The sequence below is a fragment of the Talpa occidentalis genome, unplaced genomic scaffold (assembly GCF_014898055.3).
Source record: "Talpa occidentalis isolate TD23 unplaced genomic scaffold, MPIMG_talOcc4v2.1 talOcc4.12, whole genome shotgun sequence".
NCBI lineage: Eukaryota > Metazoa > Chordata > Mammalia > Eulipotyphla > Talpidae > Talpa > Talpa occidentalis.
In genome coordinates this window covers 76,223,279-76,245,267 of record NW_023601212.1, presented here as the reverse complement: position 1 = coordinate 76,245,267, position 21,989 = coordinate 76,223,279, and the positions used below count along the sequence as shown (strand labels likewise).

General features: G+C 41.7%; 1 protein-coding gene and 1 long non-coding RNA gene across 11 annotated transcripts in view; one reads left to right on the top strand and one right to left on the bottom strand.

Annotated features, from left to right (window-relative positions):
- Positions 1–21,989, top strand: part of AUTS2 (activator of transcription and developmental regulator AUTS2) — a 1,093,480-nt gene that overhangs the window by 134,101 nt on the left and 937,390 nt on the right. The gene's annotated exons all lie outside the window — the stretch shown is intronic.
- LOC119241494 (uncharacterized) lies at positions 1,491–20,747 on the bottom strand. Of its 4 annotated transcripts, XR_008551200.1 has the most exons (7): positions 20,605–20,747; positions 14,189–14,321; positions 13,464–13,599; positions 10,952–11,003; positions 6,262–6,371; positions 2,707–2,790; positions 1,491–1,568 (listed from the first exon to the last, which is right to left on the bottom strand). It is a non-coding gene; the product is annotated as an uncharacterized LOC119241494 (long non-coding RNA). The 4 variants fall into 4 exon arrangements; XR_005124324.2 differs by lacking the exon at positions 1,491–1,568 and having other exon boundaries at positions 2,652–2,790; XR_005124323.1 differs by lacking the exons at positions 1,491–1,568; positions 2,707–2,790 and having other exon boundaries at positions 6,130–6,371.

Here is a 21,989-nt window from a genome sequence, read left to right as displayed (position 1 = left end):
TTTATGACCTAGATTAATTGAGATATTTTGTGAAGCCTCTGAAATGTTATCACTTCATCTTTATCCTTGCCTGCTATTATGCATGAAAAGCATTTGAATTATTTTAGAGAAGATGTAAATTTGCTTGTGTTATCCAGTGTCAGCTTAAAGCTGATTAGCATTTTGCATCACCTTTGCAGCTCATAAATCATCCACTTCCCTTCTCAGTGAGCAGGCCATAAGTCAGCAAGGAAGCACCTGCCGCAGGCCCAGCTACTTGTCCTGTGATTTGGAGAACACTCCAGACTGTGGACCCTTCTGTTGCTTGTTATCTAATAAAGCTTTACCTATATGGGAATGGTTAATTTTGTGTTTAAAAATTTTTGGAAGCATTTGCCAACATTTAAAACCAGGAAGTTTCACACAAAAATGGAAATTTGGGGTTATTATTAGAAAATCAGAATATCTGGCAGCACCAGGCCTTGCTCCACCAAGAGAGGTGTGCTCTAGAGAAGGGCCAGGTGTTTTCTTTACTATTTAAGGTCATAAACTATAGGTATTAGAATTTGTAACACCCTGCTAGGATGTGTAAAGTTTGTCTTTTAACTTTTATTTGAATAATACCAGCCATTTGACTGGGTTCAGTAACAACAGGCTAACATCTATTATTATTAAGGTACCAAACACTGTACTGACTGCTTGTAAATGTTTGCTTATGTAATTCTCATAATTATTCTAATTTTATAAATGAGGAATTAAGGCAAAGAGATGTTGAAACAATTTGCTCAAGCTCATCTAACTTGTTCAAGACCACCTACTCCCTAAACCTGGCCTGCTTCTCATACCCACATCCCATTAGGAACAGTGGGTCTCAGTTGACAAATTGGGTGAGAGTTACACATTCTTTGAATCCCCAGAAAGCTCCTGGGAGAAGCAGCGTGCTGCTCATGGCACAGTCCTTGTGGGGTGTTTGAAAGGCAGCCCTTTATATATGCCTGTTGATTTTCTTCGCCTCTTGTTTTCATCATCCATCCTCTTGTTCCTTCCCTCCAAAAAGGTTGCTTCTTTGTCATATATAAAAGCCTATTGCAGTGAACCCAAACAAGTCATTGACATTTAAAATTAAATTTCAACAGGTATTATCGATAGCTAAATTGCTCATTGACAAAGATCACTAATTACATTGTGAGAACATCCTAACTGAGTTTATTCTGCCAAATCAAATTGGAAATATTAGTGCTCTGCCAGAAAATTTATTTTGACTTGCAGTAAGTTTGGGATTGGACAGATCCCTCACCAATCCCCAAATATGGGGTTTATAGAAGCTTGTAACAAAGGGGAAGCCTGTTTCTGGTTTCCCCACTATCAACTAAACCTATGAGGGGACATTGTGCCTTTGAAAGGGAGAGACGTACAAATTTGGGAGGGGTAAAGTTCCTTGCAGGGGCTGTGGGGGTGGTGGTGTTTGGCTATTAGGTTCTTTATCTGTATAACTAAGACACATTCATAGATCCAGTTTATTTTTCTTCTTTTCTCTCTCCTTTCTCACCCCCTCCCTTTTCATTTCCTTCTTCCTCCTGCTGTTTGCTCTGTATCAGAAAGAGGGATGGAGGGAGGGTTAAAAGGAGGGACAGGAAGAGAGTGAGAGAGCAAGCACATTTACTCTGTTAGGTACCTTTGCTAGTGCTTCAAGTGAATTAATTCACTAGGTTCCCAGAATAACGCTTGGGGACAAGTGTTCTACAGATAAAGAAACTGAGGCACAGGGAGACAAAAACCTGTGTTCAAAGTCATGTGGTTAGTCTACTCTTAGGCTCTTCCCAGGCCTGTGGTTCCATCTCCTGGCTGATGTTTGTGCTCTTCGGTAAACACTTAAGTCTGTGTGTCTCTAGATGCTCCGAGTTCCTCTGGAGGCCTTGCAAGCAGCAATTTGGTTGGCAGGGCAATTAAGTGTGCTGAGTACACTATGCTGAAGCCAGGGAGCAGTGGGGAGGGAGAGGAAGGAACGGAATCCAGTCTTTGCTTGCCTTATGCATGTGTATTGGTTTGGGGCGGCAGGATTGACGCCAGAATAAAATGACTTAAAGCAGCTTCCCTGGAGAAGCACTACTCTAACGGTTTTTTCCTCTTTGTTGCCCCAGGTCCCTTGTGAATAGGATTTAGCTGTGATTCAGCTGCTGCTGTTCTTTTGGTAATCAGTGTGAAGGAGAGAGATGAGGGCTGCTATTAATGGCTTCTTATTTCGCATTCTCCTAATCAGATATCCTACAGTTATTAATGTGCGTGCAAGATGCTTTCTGGTGTCCCTGGCTGAGTTTTGTTAGGTGTGCTGGACTGTTAAGTTTTCTAAGTTGCGAAGTTTTATTAGGTTCTGACCTGTGGGGTTAGGTGGGTCTTACTGTTTGTTAAAAAAAAAAATACTAAGTGAAAAAAGTGAAAAGGATATAATGTAAAATGAAGCTTTTTGATTTGGGGGGCAAGGGAGATGTGGGTGGGACAGCGATCCACTAATTCACCCCCCAACCTTGATAACCTTGTAAATATCCTTCAGATATTAAAAGTGAAATAACAGAGAACTGTTTACTAGGCAGTTAAATACAAATTCTCTTCTCCATTAGTTTTAATTAGGATAAAATCATACATTTAAAAAACTATTTCTTTACCAGTAACTGAACTTTTGATATACTCTGAACCCAGACAAATACCTTTTTGGTATGAATAGCCCACCTCTGAGTCATTTCACATCTGCATGTTGACACAGCCAGGTTCCTCGTGTGGATTTCAGATCGACTGGCATTGAAACCAAGCAGACTGAGGAGGGAGAAGAGGGTGACCTGGTTGATAGTCCTCAAGACTGCAGGACATGACTCAAAAACAGATCGATCAGGAGAAATAGTAGTAACAGGGTTCACTTATAGGGAATGGGAAAAGGGAGAAGAGAGGAGATCTTGAGGCTGGACGTGTCCCACGCAATATGTCCTACCACAGATAGTGTTTGTGTTGCAGAGCCCAAGCCAAAAGTTGGGCATGGGAGATGGTAGTTGTCTACTGAGCAGAGGTGTAGAGGGCACGTGGGAGCACAGCTGCATGTAGAGGATGGCAGCTGGTTCTCTAGTGAGAGTTTGGAGCTGGCTGCACACTTGGAGGAAGAAGGGGTAATCTACTAATCATAAGGACTAGGAGATGTGTGTGGGACAGTGATGTGGAAGCAGCTGGTTAGCAGATCAGATAGGGCTCCAGCACCAGACATGTGGCAAAGAGGGAAGAGAGGCAGAACAGAACTCAGGGACCAAAGGTCAAACCAACACTGTTTGTGGCTCTGACTTTTAAAGCTTTCATGGCCACTCCGCTCCTCTCCATACTCCCAATAGCCCCTGTTCAGGCAGGGGATTAAATTTCTACCTTTCACCTTTGAGTGCCATCCACTGCCTCGGAGGTTTTGGGCTTGGCTGTCATTGGGGTCACAGGGTAGAGTCAAGATGTCCAGGTAGGCAGCAAGCTGCACACTGTACTGATGGGGTGCAGACAGACCTGGTGTGATGTGAGTGCCACTGCTCTCAGCCCACTTGGCTGTGATCACAGCCTGGCCTCATGGCATGTTGCTTCTGGACTAACAGCTGCTGCAGTGCACTGTGCACTGTGGTCCAAAGTGCTGACAGCTGTACTTGGGTGGCAATGTCCGAGTCCAGTAGAGGAAGGTCAGGAGCGGCAGGGACTGTGGCAGGGACTGTTGGGCTTTGCAGTGTCCATACCTGAGACAGTGCTTCTGGTGGTTACTGCAGCTGTGCCCCCTTGCCTACTGATGGCACTGGAGAGGCTGCAGGTGATGCTGGTGCCTTCCAGAAATGATCTCATTTGCTGGGCAAACCTGTCAAGCAGGCCTGGTCCTCTGCAACAGTTCCATGGACTGGATGTAGCCATGTGCCCTCAGTCTTCAGTCCCCATAGGACCAGCTCTGAGATCTTTATTTCCCCCACCCCTCCAGCTTTCTGCACTTTACCTTGGGACAGACAGGATCGTCCAACTGGAGAATAAAGAGTTTGTTCAAAACAAAGAAAGCAACCCAGACTATCTAAGTGAGAGTCTGTCCTGCTTCTATATTACTATTTCTTTAAGTATTTAAAAGACTGTATTTTTTAATTTTCCCCCAGCTCTTCCATTTAAGCAAATGTCATTAACAACAATACTTTTGTCAACATAGTTGAAAATGTTTTGATTTTTAATGAAACTGGACCCCCTCCCCTTTGAGGTGCTTGGCCCTAGAAGCTGTTTGTGGGTGGTGCAAGTGGCAGTGGGTGGTGGGTATGTTACTTCCCGCCACCAGTGTCCCCACTGTGGCTAGGGCTGCAGGCAGAGGCCAGCAGTGATGGTGGACTGCAATGATTCCCATACCATGCCCTCCCAGGGCATGCAGCCCTTGGATCAGGGCTGCAGGGATGAGCAGTGGGGTCCCATGGGCTAGCTCCGGCACTGTGACTCCCTCCAGCTGCAGGCAGTAGAGTGACGTATGGATTTGGTGACTGGATTATAGAATGGACTGATTAGGTGTGAGCTATGAACAGATTGATAAGTGGTTCGATGAGCCATTGGATTGAAAACAGTTGTCAGACTTGGGGGTGGAGGGCGATGACCTGAAAGACGCTAAAAGGCAGAGCGGGAGCCAACTTGGGTCTCCACACTCTCTGAGACTCTTCTTGGCATGCTCAGATGCACACTCTGACTCTCGGTTCCTGGCCTCAGAAGAAAGATGCTCAGACTCTCAGTCTCTTACTGTCTTTGCTCCTGACCTCCAGAGGAGAAGGAAGCAACATCCAGCAGCTGACCTCTGAAGGAAGAAGCAAGCTGAAAAACTTTGTGGAGAAGTGTAAGAGCTTTGCAGAGGCCAGGCAGGCTGCATCTGCCTCTGGCCTGCCTCTGACACTACCTGGAAGGAGCACCAAAGACCTGGTGTCTCAAAGAGCTGTTTGTTGTTGGTGTGGGCCAACAACTCACAAAGAGCTGCAGTACAGTTGATGGGTGGCTGGCACGCTGTGTCCAGGTCACCTCTGAGAGCTGTTAATCGTCTGGCACTGCCTCCTGGTGCTGCTGCCTCCGTTGTTGTCTGGTCTGGCATCTGGTGCTGTCCATTGGGACTTTCAGGCTTTCAGCTTTGGGCTGCTGCTGTGTTATCTCAGTGGCCCCGCCTGTGAGTACCTCCAGCTCTGGTAAGTTGGATGATGACCTGCTGCCTTTGCTGGTGTGCCATGAGCTCCAGGCCCTCATTGACAGGGCAGTGCCATCTTAGATGAGCGGCCTTTAGTTTAGGACTTTAGGACACTAGCTCGGGTGTCTGGCCACTTGTGGCCTTGAGAACTACTTATTTCCCCCATTTGTTAAATAAACCTCATTGTTGTTCCCTGAGCCTGAGTGGTCTTGCAATTGTGGGTACAGGTGAAGAACCCACAGACCATGGTGTGTCTTTTACTGGCCACTATCCTTTTGACAAGTTATAACACCACTTTAGCCCTCTTTCAGAAAGAATTGAATATCGGTGGTTTTTTCTATCAAATTTCTAATTCAGCATGTCCTTGATGTGTTCTGTTTTGAGAAAATGTGCATGTTGTGGTGTGTCAAGTGGTATCTGTAGCGGTGTGTGTGATGCTGGGGTTCGGGAGAGGGTTGAACCTGCTGTTTGGAGAATCAGAAACAAATAAACAGCTTGGCTTCAATCCCTCAGTGGCATAACCAGCTAATGAACAAGAGGACTGCTGAACTCCCAGTTGTCTTCATGGCTAGGAAGACTTAATAAAGTCTGAAACTACCTTCAGTGAACCAATGAGGTGGGAGCAAAATCAGCAGAAGACACAGTTTACAGCAACCTGAAATGTGCCAGAGACATGACTAGCTGCCTTTTTATTGGCCCTGGGGAGGTGTGGCTGGCCCTGCTTGCATTCTCCAGGAATGGGAAGTGTGCCAGACACCAGCTAGACAAGACCAGCTGCTTCTTCCATGTTCTGTAGACATGATTGGCTGTAAGCTTTTGATCAGGACAGTGTTCCTAATGAAGTCTGACCAGAATCATTTAGACAGGAATGAATGACAGCTGATGTGCAGGATTTTTCTTGATTGGCAGCATTTGGAACTAGTAACCAGAGGAGGCGGGGGAGAGAAGCCAGCTCTGATTGACAAGAGCTTATCTTTATTTAATCTACTTCTGAGGCACTGCAGTTGAAATTTTAGGCAATTGAAAGAAAGGAAGAGACAATTGGGAAACACAATTAAAGATTCTTGACAAAAACATACTTAAATAAAAAATGTCTTCAATGGAAGAGGATCCTTGTAGCCTGGGTCTGAAGTTACTGCTCCTGTGGTGTGAGGAGAGAGCAGTTTTCCATGGTATCATTAATTATCTGCTAAAATAAAGAAAGGTGATGAATAGTTCTAGCTATGAAACATTCTGATTCTAGTTACTATTTTAAAACTTAACCTGCCTGGAAAGGTTTCCTTTGTAGAGGCCAAAATGAGTACATTATATGGACTGTGGCTGGTGCTGGTGATTTCTCATTAAGTTGATCCAATGAGGATTTTAATCTTAATTCTACACTTGCTGGAGAAAAGATGACAAGCAGGAGTGATCGGCTTGGTTCCTAAAGACTCACACGTGACACCCTGATTGCCAGTCTTGTACGGCGCAGTGATAGTGTTTATGAATGAGCTGGAGAACTTGGCATCCTGGATTTATGTTCTGGCAGCACTTTGTTCCTTTTTATTCCACTCCAGATCCTTATCCCCAACAGTGATTTGGTTTCAAAAATAGATTGTCTTTGCATTTTTTAGTAGTTGCCCTTGATGTGCAACTGCTTAACTTTAAGTCTAAAGTTAATCCATATCTTCAGTCCCTTGTACAATGCAAGTGATCACTCTGTAACTCTGACTGCTCACCTCCCCCAGCTGAGTTTAATACTTTAGCTTTGCCCTTTCTAAACACACAAATTAGGCAGTATTTTAGATTTGCTTATGTTTGGCCATTCCTGTGTTCACAATTCCTTCTTGATCTCAGACCTCCCTGCAGATTTCACTTTTCTGTTTTCTGAATTGTACCCTTTAAAATTTCCTTTAGTGAGTGTCTGTATGTAGGGTATCTTTATTTTATAGTCCACTTGAAGCATAGTTTAGCTGAGTACACAAGACTAAGTAGAAAGTTACTTTCTTCTTTCCATTTGTAGGACAGTTGTGAAGATCAACTAAATTCCTAGTGCCTCAGTTTCCTCATCTATAATATAGAAATAATAGTATCTTTCTCATAGGGTTGCTAGGAGAATTAGATGAGTTGACACGTGTGAAGATCGTCAGTCCCTGACACAAAGGAAGTGCCCGCTACTTTGGCTTTCGTCATCGTTATTATTAATAGCCAGGTCTGCCTATGTGTCATACTGTTGACTTTTGGAATAAAAATGTGGGTTGTTTGCTCTGGCTTTGCCCTTTACCTATTTAATCCCCAGTGCATATGTATTAAACGTTCATGTACACTGACCTAATTTGTTCCTTAATGACATTGTTATGCACTAGGTAGGACATGTGTTTTTTCAGTTTTATTTTCTTAGGTATGGTAAAATGTATCAATTTGAAGAATACAGTTCTGTGAGCTATGAACTGTAATCACTACCACAATCAAGATATACAACATTTCTATTGCAAAAATTCCTGTTTCTTTTCCAGTAAATCCGTTCTCGTATACTTAGCCCCAGGCCACCACTGGTCTGTTTCCTGCTACTCTAGGTTAGTGCCCTCTTTTTTAAAAAGTATTCTATCTGGTTTCTTGCACTCAGCACAGTCTTTTTAAGGTTCATACACATTGTTGTGTATTGGGAGTCTTTTTATTGTTGTGTGGTATTCTGCTGTATGGATGTTCAAGAATGGAGTTTAGATACTCTCTTCTTTTTTAAAGATTTAGTTATTTATGTATACAAGAACTGGGGTACAGGCCAGAGGTGTGGGGGTGAGAGGATTCAACAGAGACAGAGTGGGGAGCAGAACAGGCAGAGGTAATGAAATAACACTACTGAGGGGAGCAGCAGGTGAGTCAGGAGAGATCTGCTGCGCCATATGGGTAGCTCCTTGGCCGGGGATTGAACTCGTGCTGCAGCTGCAGTTGCTGTGGATAGCTTCATAGTGATTTAACCCCTTGCGCCACTGGGGAGGCCCTGGCCATTCTCTTCTTGATAGACCTTTGGATTGTTTCAATTCGGGGCTATTATGAATAAAGATGTTATGAACATAATGTATAAGTCTTTGCATATATGTTTTCATCTGTAGTAGATATCTAGGAGTGGAGTTACTGGGTCTTAAAGAGACATATATCTTTACACTTTTTTACTGATGATAAGGTGCTTAGAGAGGTTGAGGCTGTGTGATAAGGTTACACAGCCAGAAAGGTGCTCTACCTGCATTATTCCTCATGTTTTTCTCTTCAGGATCCATTCCAGTAGAATGGAGATTTTCACACTGAGTGATTTTTTTTTTTTTTTATACTTTTACTAGGACTCTTCTTCAATTAAAATATTGCTCAGAATCTACATTAAAAAACTAGATTAAAGCAGTAATTTTTCTTTCATGTAAAAGAACTGGGGTATAGGCCAGAGGTGAGGGAGGTGAGAGGGTTCATCAGAGACAGAGTGGGAAGCAGAACAGATGGATTTACTGAAATACACTGCTAAAGGGAGCAGTAGGCCAGACAGGAGAGGTCTTCTGTGCCATATGTGGGTTAGCTCCCTGGCCAGGGATTGAATTCAGACTTTAGTGGTGACAATGGTGAGACTTAACCCCTAGGCCACCAGGGAGGTCTTAAAGCAGTGTTAACTAACAAATTCCCTAGACTGGTTCAAATAGTCACTTTTTGGTTTTTGTCTTGTTGAACACCCATACTCTGCAAAATATAGTCTTGCCTTTGTCTACTTTTTGAGAGCAAAGTCTTAGACCTCCTGAGGCCTAGTCCTTCACCATCTCTTCTTATTTGTTCAATCACTTAAGTTATTTCAGAACACGTCCTTTGAACGTGTTCTGAAATGCAAATCACTGTTGCATTTCAGTTTTCCCAGAGAGCTAGAAATTCTTAACTCTGTTCCACACACACACACACACACACACACACACACACACACACAAACACATGCACACAGAGTAAACACACATACAATGCATAAACTAGGCTGTATAGCTGGTGAATGTACTAACATCAACATGATGCTGTTGCTGTCAATCACTGTTGGTAACATATCTCCTTGATCCAAACTCTCTTCAAGGAACTTAGGGCCAAATAGGCACATTCAAACTCTTAGGCTATTTATCTTTTATTACCTGGTACTATTTACAGATGGAAAGGATGTCACTATGTTCCATTGCCTTATTCTGGAGCAGTGAATCTCATCTTATGTTATCAGAGCCCAGGTTATGAAATTTGAAATGCACTTTGCCTCCCTTGCACTATTACAACTGCATCAGAGCATTTTAATCAACTTGCTTTCATTGAAGTGTACAATTTTTCTTCTCATTACATCTGCAAGCTCTCAAGTTTACAGACATGATCTCCTTGACTAGACTAATATTACTTGGTCATTCTTGCATGCAAATTTAAAATTTAATATCTTGCTGCAGGTCTGTTGAGTTTTATGCAAATTCCAATATAGATTATATTTTTGGAGCTGTAAATTAGAAATTACATTCGGGGGCAAGTAATATTTGTGTGGGCTTAGTAGAAGTAATCTTGCAGTTTGCATGGTACATAGATTTTCAGCATTTCTTCCAAAGAAATGGGATCTTGAATATTCGGTATGAGTTTAGAAGTCGTGTTTCCCAATTGTGTTATTGGTAATGAAAAGACAAAAACAATGATAGTCTATGCATCAGCATTTTAGTACATTTGGCTCTATGGAGTAGCCATTTAGGATTAACCAGATTTTCCTATTTATTCATTTATTGAGCATACAGTTATGGATGCTTAATAGATACCAGACTCTGCTCTTGGTTGTGATGACACAGCAAAAAGCAGAATAGTCTCTGCCCTCACAAAACTTACCACCTGTCAGGATGACAGTCAAATAAGCAAGTAAATATCTGGTTTGAGTGTATATCTCTCTCTCTATATCTATGATGATACATTCCATGGAGAAAAGTAATGTGTAGTCTGGGAATAAATGTGTGCTGGGATGAGGGTGTGGGAGGTCAAACAAGGACTCTCTATAGTGATATTTATGCAAAGACTTGAAGAAGAAAGAAGATGAGCTAGGTAAATTTTCAGAGAATGTCAGTCTAGGAAGAGACCGCTAAGTGCAAATGTCCTAAACGGGTGCCTCTTACCATTTTTGAGAAGCAGCATAGATGTCAGTGTGGCTGGAGCAGAGTAGGATGTAGAAGTGGAGCAGAGAGATAAGAATCCAGGAAGAGGTTGATAGCAGACTGTGGGGGATGGGATGGTCATGGATCATATAGAACCTTTTAGATACTGGGGGAACTTTGGCTTTTGCATCAAGTGAGGTGAGGAACCATGCAGGGGAAGGGTTACAGACTGTGACCACGGTGGAGTTAATGGGTATAAACACAAATCTTCCAATGATGGTGATGGGGCATCAACTCGAACCATTGCAAGTGTGGGCCTTAGGAGCTGACTGCAGAGGGCTGGTGGCTACAACAAAGCAAGAGTTGCATAGAAGAATCTGCAGTTATTGGCATTTTTTTTTATTTGAGCATCTTCTGGATTATTTGCCCATGGCAGAAGCACAAGCATACGTTTTGCTGGAGTCCAGCATCTGTTTTAACAAGTCCTTCAGGTGTGTTAAAACACAGATTGCTGGGCTCTATCCCCAGACTCTCTGATTCAGGAGGTTACAGGAAGCACCCAAGAATCTGCATTCTTTATACTTTCCTTTTCCTAGGTGGTACCAATGCTACTACTCTGAGGATCACACTTTGAGAATCATTGCTTTAGTGAACATACCTGATACTTAGTCCTTTGGATCTGTGGTTTCTGCATCCACAGATTCAACCTGCTGCAAATTGAAAATCTGTATTATGTTGATGGTTGCATAGACTTTATTGTTACTATGTCCTAAATAATAAGTATAAGAACTAATTACATAGCATTTACATTATATTCAGTATTATAAGTAGTACAGAGATGATTTAAACTATACGGGAGGATAAGTATAAGTTATATGCATCCATACTTGGCATCTGTGGGGATCCTGGAACCAGCTTCCCTGAAAATACTGAGTGGCAATATTGTTATCTGCAAAGTTCACTCTCAGCACCCCTGCCTTATAAGATAGTGACTCTGAACCATGCTGCTTGGGTTTGAACCCTAACTGCTCCATGATGTTGTGACCTTTGACAGTTTCTAAGCACCCGGAATGGTGTGTAGCACAGGGTAAATTCTCAGTGAAGCTAGCTATTAAAATATGGTGCATAAATATAAAGTGAGTGATAAAAACAAAACTCAAGTAATTTGCTGAATGTAAGCTCTGAACAATGGGCATTATAAACACCATCATGTTTTTCTTACGATGACCGGCAAAGTATTATTCTGTTTTACACATGGGTATTTACTGTGTGGCTTACTCATGATTATGCAGCTAGTGGGCAGAAAAGTTGAATTTCAAATTCAGATCACTCTGGCATTAAAGACTGAGATTTACCACCTTGTGCACTGCCTTAGAGTACTGCAGTGATGATCACACTAATTCAGGCTCAAATCGGAGCCCTCTCATTTAATGTGTGTGTGTGCACGCACAAAGAGAGAAAATGACGTTCATGTAAGTGTTTAGATCTCTGGCAGGCCACTTTTCCATCTTTAAAATGGGTATGAAACAATTCATAGGGTTTCTGTACTAAATATAGAAGACTTAATATTGTTAGTTATTTTGCTTCCTAATTGAAAAGATTTAGGGTGTATTTGTGGAATTTCTCTTTATATTTCTCTGTAAGAATGGATTTTCCCCTCTGTCAAACTTGTTACTGAATTTTGGTGGACAGGATTCTTATCAAAATCTCAGCTTGGGAGGAAAAGATCATGTTTCCTTTTGAAACAGCCTTGTCTGCTTAGGGTTTTAGATTCCTTATCTCTGGAAGTTCACTCACTGTTAGGATAAAGCTTTTTCTAGATAGGCATCTATAAGAGGAAAGAAGTAGGTAGGAAGGTAGGTGTGTGGGAAGACTACATTTCTAATTTAAAAAAAAATTAGTGTAGTCTGGTGGTTTGCAACAGTTTAAAGCATTACATGAAAGTCAGCAATAATTCTAATCCTCATTATTTTTTGTAAAATTTCAGTCATTCATGGCAACCCTGTCTTTTGAAAACCTGGTTATAAAATTTAAAAAGCCATTGATTGACAATGGCTTCCAGAGTAGCTGAGGTTCCCGTTGGTTCCTGCCTTATCCAGCCACCCATGTAGTTTATAATTTTTATTTTCCTAAGCTATATAGGAAATTACAAGGAACTCTCATTGACTGCAGAGGGAAGAGACATAATAGATAATAAAGTAAAATTGTGGCACTTGGGCCAAAGACGCAGCCCAGGCAATCCTGGGAGTCCCTGAGGGCAACACTGTGTAGAGTGAGTCAAGTTCTTAGAGAAAATTGTGTGATCAAAAGAACAGACTTGTTTGTGATATCTTTTTAAATATAGAGGAAAATAATGAATGTATCAGAAAGCTCTTGTGTCAAGTTGAGTTTCAATGAAACAATTTGCTTAGGGGTAAGTTTTAGTTATTTGGAAAAAAAATCACTGAGAAAGCATAAATACCCTGTTTGTCAATGATATGATTGCATGACTAGGGAGATCATGGATGGGGTGAGGTAGAAAGAGAATGGGCCTTGGTGACAGATACTGGACTAGAAGTAGGGGTCACCTTAAACACCTCTGAGCCCCAGGTTCCCTGCCTGTAAATTGATGGGGTTGGTTGTTGGGATTAAATGTGATGGCATATTCATGTACCTAGGCCAGTGCTTAATAGTAATGTATTTAGGTTGGTAGATTGCAGGCCTCTAAAGATCAGTGAGGATGACACAGGGTGCATTTCTCATTTACCAGTTCATAACTCTGAAGCCACTAAGTGCTCCTCTTACCTTAAACATCTTTATGAGCTATTTACATGCAATACAATTCAGCCACTTAAAATGTACAGTTCAGTGGCTTTTAGTATATATACAGATATGTGCAGCCATCACCACATTTTAGAAAGTTCTGTCATCTTAAAAATAAAATCTCCATCCTTTGACTGTCATTGTCCTTTTCCTCCATCCTTTCCCCTCACCTAATTCTTACAACAGCCCCTGCCTGCCTCCCCCTTCCTTATCTTCATTGCAGCTGTGGGCTATGCCACTTTTTTGTTAGACCAGGCGATCATAATTCTTTGACTTTCTCTGTACATAGCCAATTTAGCACCCCCACCCCCAAAGTATTTGTTTCCTTGGGTGTTGAAGCAGCTGCTGCAACCAACGCAAGGGCTCACCATTTTGCACTTTGCGGCCGTTCATATGGCAGCTTTATTCAAAACCACTCCTGCACTGCTTAAGTTATTTGTTTTATACAAAAACAGTTCTCCCTGGCTTGCGGCTTCTCTGCTGCCATGTTGACAAATGTTGCTTCTAGAGAAATACACAAAAATAAATAACAGCAAGAGAGAAGGGAGCACAGAGCTAAGTGAATTCATTTTGCTTCTTGAGTGCCATTCTCATTTGTTTTAAAAACCACCCTGGCATTACAGGCAAGAAAAGAGGAAGCAGGAGACCTGCAGGAAGGGAATGGGCTACATCCCATTCTTCAAATTGGGCTGAAGGAGCTGGTTGAATAGACAACTGGAGAAGTATGTGGTATGAAGGGCCTGGGGGTGAGGAGGCATTTACAAGGAATCTGAACACCTTGCAGATATTCAAAATGAGTACATTTGATACATTCACTCTGTTTTCTCATTTTGTTTATGATGAGGCTCAGATTTAAGACTTGCTGACACAGTAGTAAATGACTGCAGGTGGTATCTGTATGACAGGTGCGGTAGAATGTGTTGGGAAGAGGGAAAAAGCAGAAGTGTGAGGATGTTGGAGTTCTCAGCGTTCAGAATGAAGATCTGACCTAAGTGAGCAGGCAGAGGGGATGCTAACAAGTATGATTATTTGTAGAACAGGTGTTTCCACAAGCATCATTTCATTGAATAGCCCATAGAGGTTGGTGTCTTACCTTCCTTCTGTAGATTAGGGAGAACAATTTTGAGGAATCATGGTAGTTATTTGTTGAAGGTCACACAGAATGTAGAGAATGGAATAAAATGGAAACCCATTGCTTCTGGTCTTTAGAACTTGTTTTTGTTCCACTGAAGTAAAAAGCAGCAGAAGGTGTGGAGAGAAGGAAAAAAAATGGGAGGGGCATTGCAAAATAGTAAGCAAAGATAATAGCAAGCCATATAGGCCAAATGTTTTGTATAGAGAAGTGAGCTGTGCATCTTTTTTGAGGGTTTTTTTTTTTTTTAAGATTTATTTATTTATTTATTTATACAAGCACTGGGTACAGTCAGAAGCATGGGAGGGTGAGAGAATTCACCAGAGCCAGAGCAGGGAGCAGAACATACAGACTGACGAAACACACTGCTGAGGGGAACAGCGGGCGGCAGGAGAGGTCTGTGTGCCATGTGGAACCCTCACCCAGTGACCGGGGATTGAACCGGCACTGCAGAGACTGCGGGCAGCTTTGCAACCCAGCGCGCAACAGCTGCACCACCGGGGAGGCCCATTTTTTGAGGGTTTTTATGAACTAAAAATTACTAGAACAGTGAAAGTAATTCTCCAGTGCATGTGAAGCATTTTTTTTTTTGGGTGGGTGGGCAAGTTAAAATGATCACTTGACCAATTGTTATTGACTAGAAAAGTCACTTCCCTGACTGTTCATAAATTGTCTAAAGTGCACGTTGGTGAGGGGCAGTGGCTGATAATGGCCTCCTTGGCCACCCAAAATATGGGAGGTCTGGTCAGCCTGAGCTCAGCTTCCATTCTGGGTCTTGCAGGTTGTGTCCTGTCTATTTGTTAAATGACTTCCAGTGTTATCTCCTAGATACTTTGCTCATTTATTTATTTGTTTATTGGTGGTCTGTTGCTAATAATGGTTGCCTCTGAGGAGGAGAGGTGGAAAAAGAGACTTCTCTTTCTTTATATTCTCTGTGCCTTTTGGATTTTGTTCAATGCATTATACCGTATGATGGAAGGGAGGAGCTTTCTTCTAGGAAAGAAGAGTCGGTGAAAAGATGAATTGTTAATTTGAATGTCAGGCCTTCATTTCCTAGTGGTTAAACTGGCAGGAAATTTTTTAAGCATATAAACTTGTTCAACTACTTTGAAATAAATATAACACAGTGCTTTTTCAGTTTATTCCATCTGCCACTTATGGCCAGATACCATTATGAAGGTGTACAGGATTATGTTCAGGAGCCAGAAACCCAGACTTCCTAGGTTTGAACCTCCTCTAACCCAATCTCCACCACTTAGTCACTGAATATGACCTTGGCCCTTACTTTGTCTGTCTCAGAGATCTTATTTTATGATGGTGGTTATAATAATACTTTAGGGGAGTTGCAAGAATTAAATGTTAATCTATCAAAAGTTCTTGTAACAGTGCCCAGCACACAGTACTCACTAGAAGTTAAATATTTTTGTAAGTATGAGCATCTCAGGTGCTGATTTGCTTCATCACCTCTGCACCTTCCTTTATTGTATGCCCAAATCCCTCCTACTGAGATTCTCAGTGCCCATATGTTGAGGAAGGCACATTTCTGTTGAGGTGAACTGATCTGGAATTGGCTCCTTGGAGTGCTATTTTCTAGCCAGGCTGGGTGTTCGGACTGCTGAGAAGAATGAGCCAGCTGTGGTGGGCCCTGGCTCTCAGCAGAGGTGTTCAGGCTCCCAGTGGGAGGAAATACGACTTGTCAGAACACAGCTTTGCCTTGCCCAGGTTTCCTCTTGTACAGATGGGGCTTGGAGTCTCCCCGGGGCCCCTTGTCATGGATCCAAGCCAAGGCTTTTGCTTGCTGAGCCAGGAATAATACAGGAATTAGTCTTTTTCTTCTCTGTACTAAGCACTAATCAATCTACAGCTAACTCTGTATCTAATTTCTGAACCAGATGCCATGAATAACTGCCCCTGAATGTGTTTGCCAATAAAAGGATAAGTTTAAGGCTTTTAATCAATGCCTCTTACACTCAGTATTTAAGGTCAGAATCTTGTGTGAGACTTATTTTGATCAGGATAATTGTTGGGTTAAAAAATGGTTTTTTGAAAATGTGACACTTGTGGGTGACTATAGTAAATTAATCATTGAGAGGATGGGAAATTGTCATTTTCATAAGCGTTCTCATGCTCTCCAGTGCTTTAGGTCACTTATGGAAAAATATGACTTTTAGAGGAAAGCATTCTTCAACAATGGGAAAGAGATAAGGAATGGTATGAATTTCTCTCTTTTTTAAAGATTTTATTCATTTACACATACAAGAACTGGGATGTAAGCCAGAGGTGCGGGGGGTGAAAGAATTCACTCAAGACAGAGTGGGGAGCAGAGCAGGTGGATCTACTGAAATACACTGCTGAGGGGAGCAGCAGGCAAGACAGGAGAGTTCTGTTGCTACATGTGGGTCAGCTCTCTGGCTGGGGATTTAACGGAATTATTGAGGCAGTGGCTGGTGATAGCTTGATAGTGCTGAGACTTAACCCTTGGGCTACCAGGGAGGCCCCAATATGAATTTCTTTGTTTTAAAAAAATATTTATGCATACAAGAACTGGGGTATAAGCCAGAGGCGTGGGGTAAGAGGATTCACTCGAGACAGAGTGGAGAGCAGAACAGGTGGATCTACTGAAATACACTGCTGAGGGGAGCAGTGGGTGAGACAGGAGAAGTCTGCTGAGCCATGTGGGTTAGCTTCCTGGCCAGGGATCAAACTGGGTGCTGCAGTGGCTGGCAGTAGCTTGATGGCTCAGTGTCTTTAACCCCTGCGTCACCAGGGAGACCCTAATATGAATTTCTAAGGAGTCATTGATGGAGAAGCAGAGAGGAGATTGGAAGTAAAGCTGAGTATTTTGGATTTGCAGGGAGCTGTGGGGATAAAATTATGACTGCCATTTGTGTTTTAGGTAATAGTGACTTGTAATTTGTATGCCCAGCATACCTTTCTCAAAGGAAGTCATGTTTCCTGATCAAAGATTGTGTGTTGCATAGAAAGAGGCATGGAGGTTAGAAGTATCTGGAGTTTAGATACTGCCTCCACAGGTGATAGTGGAAAAGTAACTGAGTCTCTCGGACTCTCCATTTTTAATATTATAAAAGGGGATGGCAATAGCTGCCTCACATTTGGAAAAATTCAGTGTGATGTGATCACATAAAATGACAAGTGATGCTCCATGCCTGGCACACAAGAAGGGCTTAAAGGAAAGTTTCCTTCTACTTTTTTACAAGGATAATCTGTGTTTTTTTGTTTTTTTTTTTTTTTTTTTTTTTAGTCTGGGGTGCCTTTGGACATGCTGAACATAAAAAGTTGCCTACCTTGTGGCAGTGAGTTTGAAATTGTTCCTATTTACCTGGTCTTTATGTGCTCCTTAGCATCCCACTGACTGGAGCATTCTGAACTTCCAAGGGTTTGTGGATCTAGGGAATCAGACTCTTCCTTAAAGTTGTTTCCTTATCTATAAAATGGAGATGCCAACATCTTGGAATGCTGTGTGAGTGTTGTTTATGAAGATCCTTCTCAATGGCAGAGTGCTCCAAAATTGTGTGGCAGTAGTGTTTTCATCTTTGTGAGTTGGCAATAGTGCCTATCCAGAACGCTAAAACATCCAGTGTTGGTGTTCTGTCAAATGTTAAAGGTTCAGGAATACTCTCTAATTCAAGGAAGAGCTATCCACTTAGCAGTTGGAGGGTCTTATATCCAGAAGGCAAAACAGCTACATTCCCAGGATTTCTGGGAGAGCTGGCAGTCTCCCTGAACTCAGACTCTCAGACCCATAGCTCAGGCACGGGGAATTGTAATTAAGCTGGTGTGAACATTGCTGGAATACAGACCTTTATATGCAACAGGTTGGTTTCTGCTGTTGATCTGCAGCTCACAACAGCATGTTCTTTTCCCAACCACGACATCCTTTCTCAGTGACCTTGAGGAAGTCAGAGCTGGTACTATCCTGCTTATTGCTGCCTACTAAGTGGTAGTGCACAGAATGAACTTTTTCTCCTTTTCCTACCCTGGCAACTTGACAGGTGACTAAACTGGAAGAGGAAGCCACAAAAAATCAGATCGCCAAGTACTTCCCTCCATTTCTCTCCTGCAAACCTCAACACTGTGCAGAAGATATCTTTCTCTCGTATAGAAAAGTGGGGACAATGTCACAAGTATATAGAGGTCTCAGGAGATTTTGATGAGTATAGAGTTTACCAAAAGACAGTGTGAAGGTGGGGTTAATGTCAACTAGTGCCAGTTAATGAAAAGTCGTTTTTATTTCTATGAAGCTTTTGATTTTAACTCAGTAGGATGCAGGGATTTATTGGAGGATGGTAAGCATTTTCAGAGGTCACACTTGCTCTTGGCGAGATGAATGGTGAATGATGTAGATGGTGATGAGACTGGATGTAGGAACCTAGTTGACTGCTGAACTGTTTCAGGTGGGAGGTCATGTGGGGCTTATCTAGGACATTGCCAGTGAGGGTGTCAAGGAGAAGTTGCAAGAACTTTTGTACATGTAAAGGGAACTGGCATTTGAGTGCCTGTTTTGTGCCAGGAACTTTAAGTACTCTACATATATTAGCTCACCTGATTCTCACAACAGCAGTGAGGGGAAGGTGAAATTTTTTGCTATTTACAAATAAAGAACCTAAGGTTTAGAGGATAATTATCTTGTGTGAGGTTCCTGGGCAGCTGGTAAGTTGTAGGGTTAGGATTTAAACCCTATTCCATCAAACTCCAAGCACACTCTCTTCCCACTGCACCACCCTTGGCCCTGAGAACACAGTCCTCCTGTAGAGGTTTTGCATTAGCAAATAACTGCACAGACTATTAATAGTGACCTCTTTCAGCATTCCCCTGAGATGAGGGAACACAATTAATTGTTTAGCTGAGGGATTAGAGACATAGCGAGGTTAAATGACTTGACAAGGTCTCTCATCAAGTGGTTTGGGGGAGGCCTGGCTGAGTTGAATTTTGGAGCAGACCACTTTGATTCTGTAGGTTTATAGAAAACAAGACTATAGGCTTGTTTATAGAAAACAATGCCAGCCCCATTTTATAGAAGCAATCTTTCTTTTAGTTCTTAGATTAGAAATAATATAGTAGAGGTGGTATGCAAAACAAGTGCCTGAGGCTGAGATGGCACAAAGGATGGTGGTATCATGGGGTTATTTTATTTTCAAACTCTCTCCTGTGCATAGTCTTTAATTAAAACAACAATTCCCCCCACCAAAAACTCATCATCTTTATTAAGCATGGAGATTGGAGAAGAGATAGAGAAACACATCTCTTAAAAAAATCTCACCAATAAATTATTTCCTTTGCCATAAGAATTGTGTTATTGAGCTTAATAAACAGAAGAACTGCCAATTTAATCCATCTTTTTTTTTTTTTTCTGCTTGAGTTTGAGTTTGATGTTACTGTTGGTTCCCATGGATACTTGGAGTGACACAAAGGGCTACATTATGATGAAAACCATGGGAAACACTTGATAATTGTGCCCCCATGTATTCTCTATCAATCTTTCTTGATTATTATTACTAATAATCTTTTTATTTATGAAAAATGAATGCCTGAGAATGAATCTGGAACATTGCCTTTTACGTGGCTGAACACTCTGGGAATGTGGAATCAAGAAATAGTTAACTGGGTATCTTGCAGTGGGAGTTGCATGATCTATTTTGGGGAAGGAAAAGGTAAAGGTGAAGAGATGGAAAGATGCTACAAAAGGTGGAAAGATGCAACAAAGCTTAATGATTGTCCCTGCTAATGATTGTCCCTGAGTGCCACACACCTTTATGATTTAACCCAGACTTGCAAACTGAGCTCACATTTGGGATAGTGTGTAGCCACCCACTGCTTTCTCCCCAGAGGTCACAGAGCAAAGCTAAGGAACATTGGCATTGTGTGTATGTGTCTGGAAGCTATAGGTAGTGAGGTGACCACTGACCCCTTAGAAATTATGTGTAAAATGCGTGAAGTGGTCTGGTTTCTGAAGTCAGGAATCCAAGTATGGGGGAGAAGGAAGTGACAGTTTTTTTATAGTGTCATATTTAGTCTTTTGCAGATGTGCTTACAGTTTTAACAAAGGCAGAGAAGAAATTATAGGGTGGGAAAGAAATGCCTATAGACAGCCCACTAAAGCCTAGGAAGGAGGAAACCAGTATTTGTGTGTTTTAGGAATGCTAAGCCCTTGCTTACATATCAGCAAGAAAAATATTGGCATTCACTTCTGACTTGAGCAAGGCATCTCTGAAATCAATAGAAGGAAATGCCTAAACACAGGACTCACTCAGAAAGAAAGGAGAGGCATGGATATGCTCAGGATTATCTCACAAAAGCCCTTTGTGTATTTGAAGCATCTAATGAAATCAGCCTTGTTCTCTAGTTGTTCGTCTTACCTTTCTTCATTGTACCTTTTGTCATCTCTTTATGCTTTTGTCACCTTTTCCTATTTCATCTTGAAGAATGGCGCCTTAACGCTGGGCTGACTTGCTAGTTACTACTAGTTTTGATCAGGAAACAGAGTAGTCTCCTTGTGATACTGATGGTGAGGGTCACAAAATCCTTTTATGACTTGTCACATTGGTGAGTGCCTAGAGCATGGTGGGCATGTAAAATACCTGCTGAATGAGTGAGTGGAGATATATCTAAGTCTTTGCTTCAAAAGTCAGTATTTGCTCTAGGTAAATTAAAAAATATTCTGTTCATTATAAACATCAAAATCACAGGAAAATTGAATTGTCACAGTACCTTGAAGTGTGTACAAAGGCAGTAAAACTTTCCCCCAAAAGAATGACTTGACCTCTCCAGATTTTCACTCCCTCCTTTGCTACTTCCTCTCTTCTCTTCCTATCATTCATTTATTCAACTAACGCTTATTCAGCCTCTGCGATGGAGCCTGACATTAAGTGCTAAGAGTGTTTTTATGGAGAAAATAAAGAACCTGCTCTCAGGAAGCTTACATTTCAGTGGGTTAGGGGCATAATTGGCCAGAAGTAACCCTGTCGGCGAGAAGGCTTTCAGAGAAGTGAGGCCGGGGGTTAGTACGGGTGATGGAGGTAATGATTGCTCTTTTGTGAGAGGTTTGCTGGCAAGACAGGTTATGATTTCACTTTCTTTTCTCTTTATGTAACCATCTGAGTCCCTATATAGCATTTTACCTGACATGTAAGATTCCGTTTGGGCAGGATTTTGTCAGTTATCATTTATATATCCTTTCTTGAAATTGGATTAGATCCCTTTGATTTATTTGTAGAGAGAAATGGGTAATGTGGTTCTGCTGAATATCTGTTTTTGTGTGTTGACACAGTAGTGTATACCTTATTTTTTATTCCAGTGTGTTTTATTTAACATTCCATTATTCAGAGACTGGTGGTTTTTTTTTTTTTTTTTTGTCTTTTCTTTCAGACTGTTTGCCTCCAGTTTATTAAAGAATGGTCTGATTAATATTCTTAGTGGTCCCTCCTTCCTTTCATTTAGGTTTCAACAATTTTAACACAGTGTACACATTAACCCTATGAGTTGACTAAAACCCACGCCTGTGACATTCATTCAGCAAATGCACAAAACAAAAGAAGATGGATATATGCTTCTTCTAGGCAAGTTTCAGTTTAATAGGGCAGTGAAATACAGAAACAGAATTTATAATCCTCTGGAGTAAACTTGCCAACAGAATTCTGAATAAACAGAGGCGAGCATTTTAGACACAAGTAGATCCAGCTGGTTTATCAGAGAAGGCTTCAGAGAGGAGGTGATAGTAGATGTGTTTGCCTCTCAGCAAGCT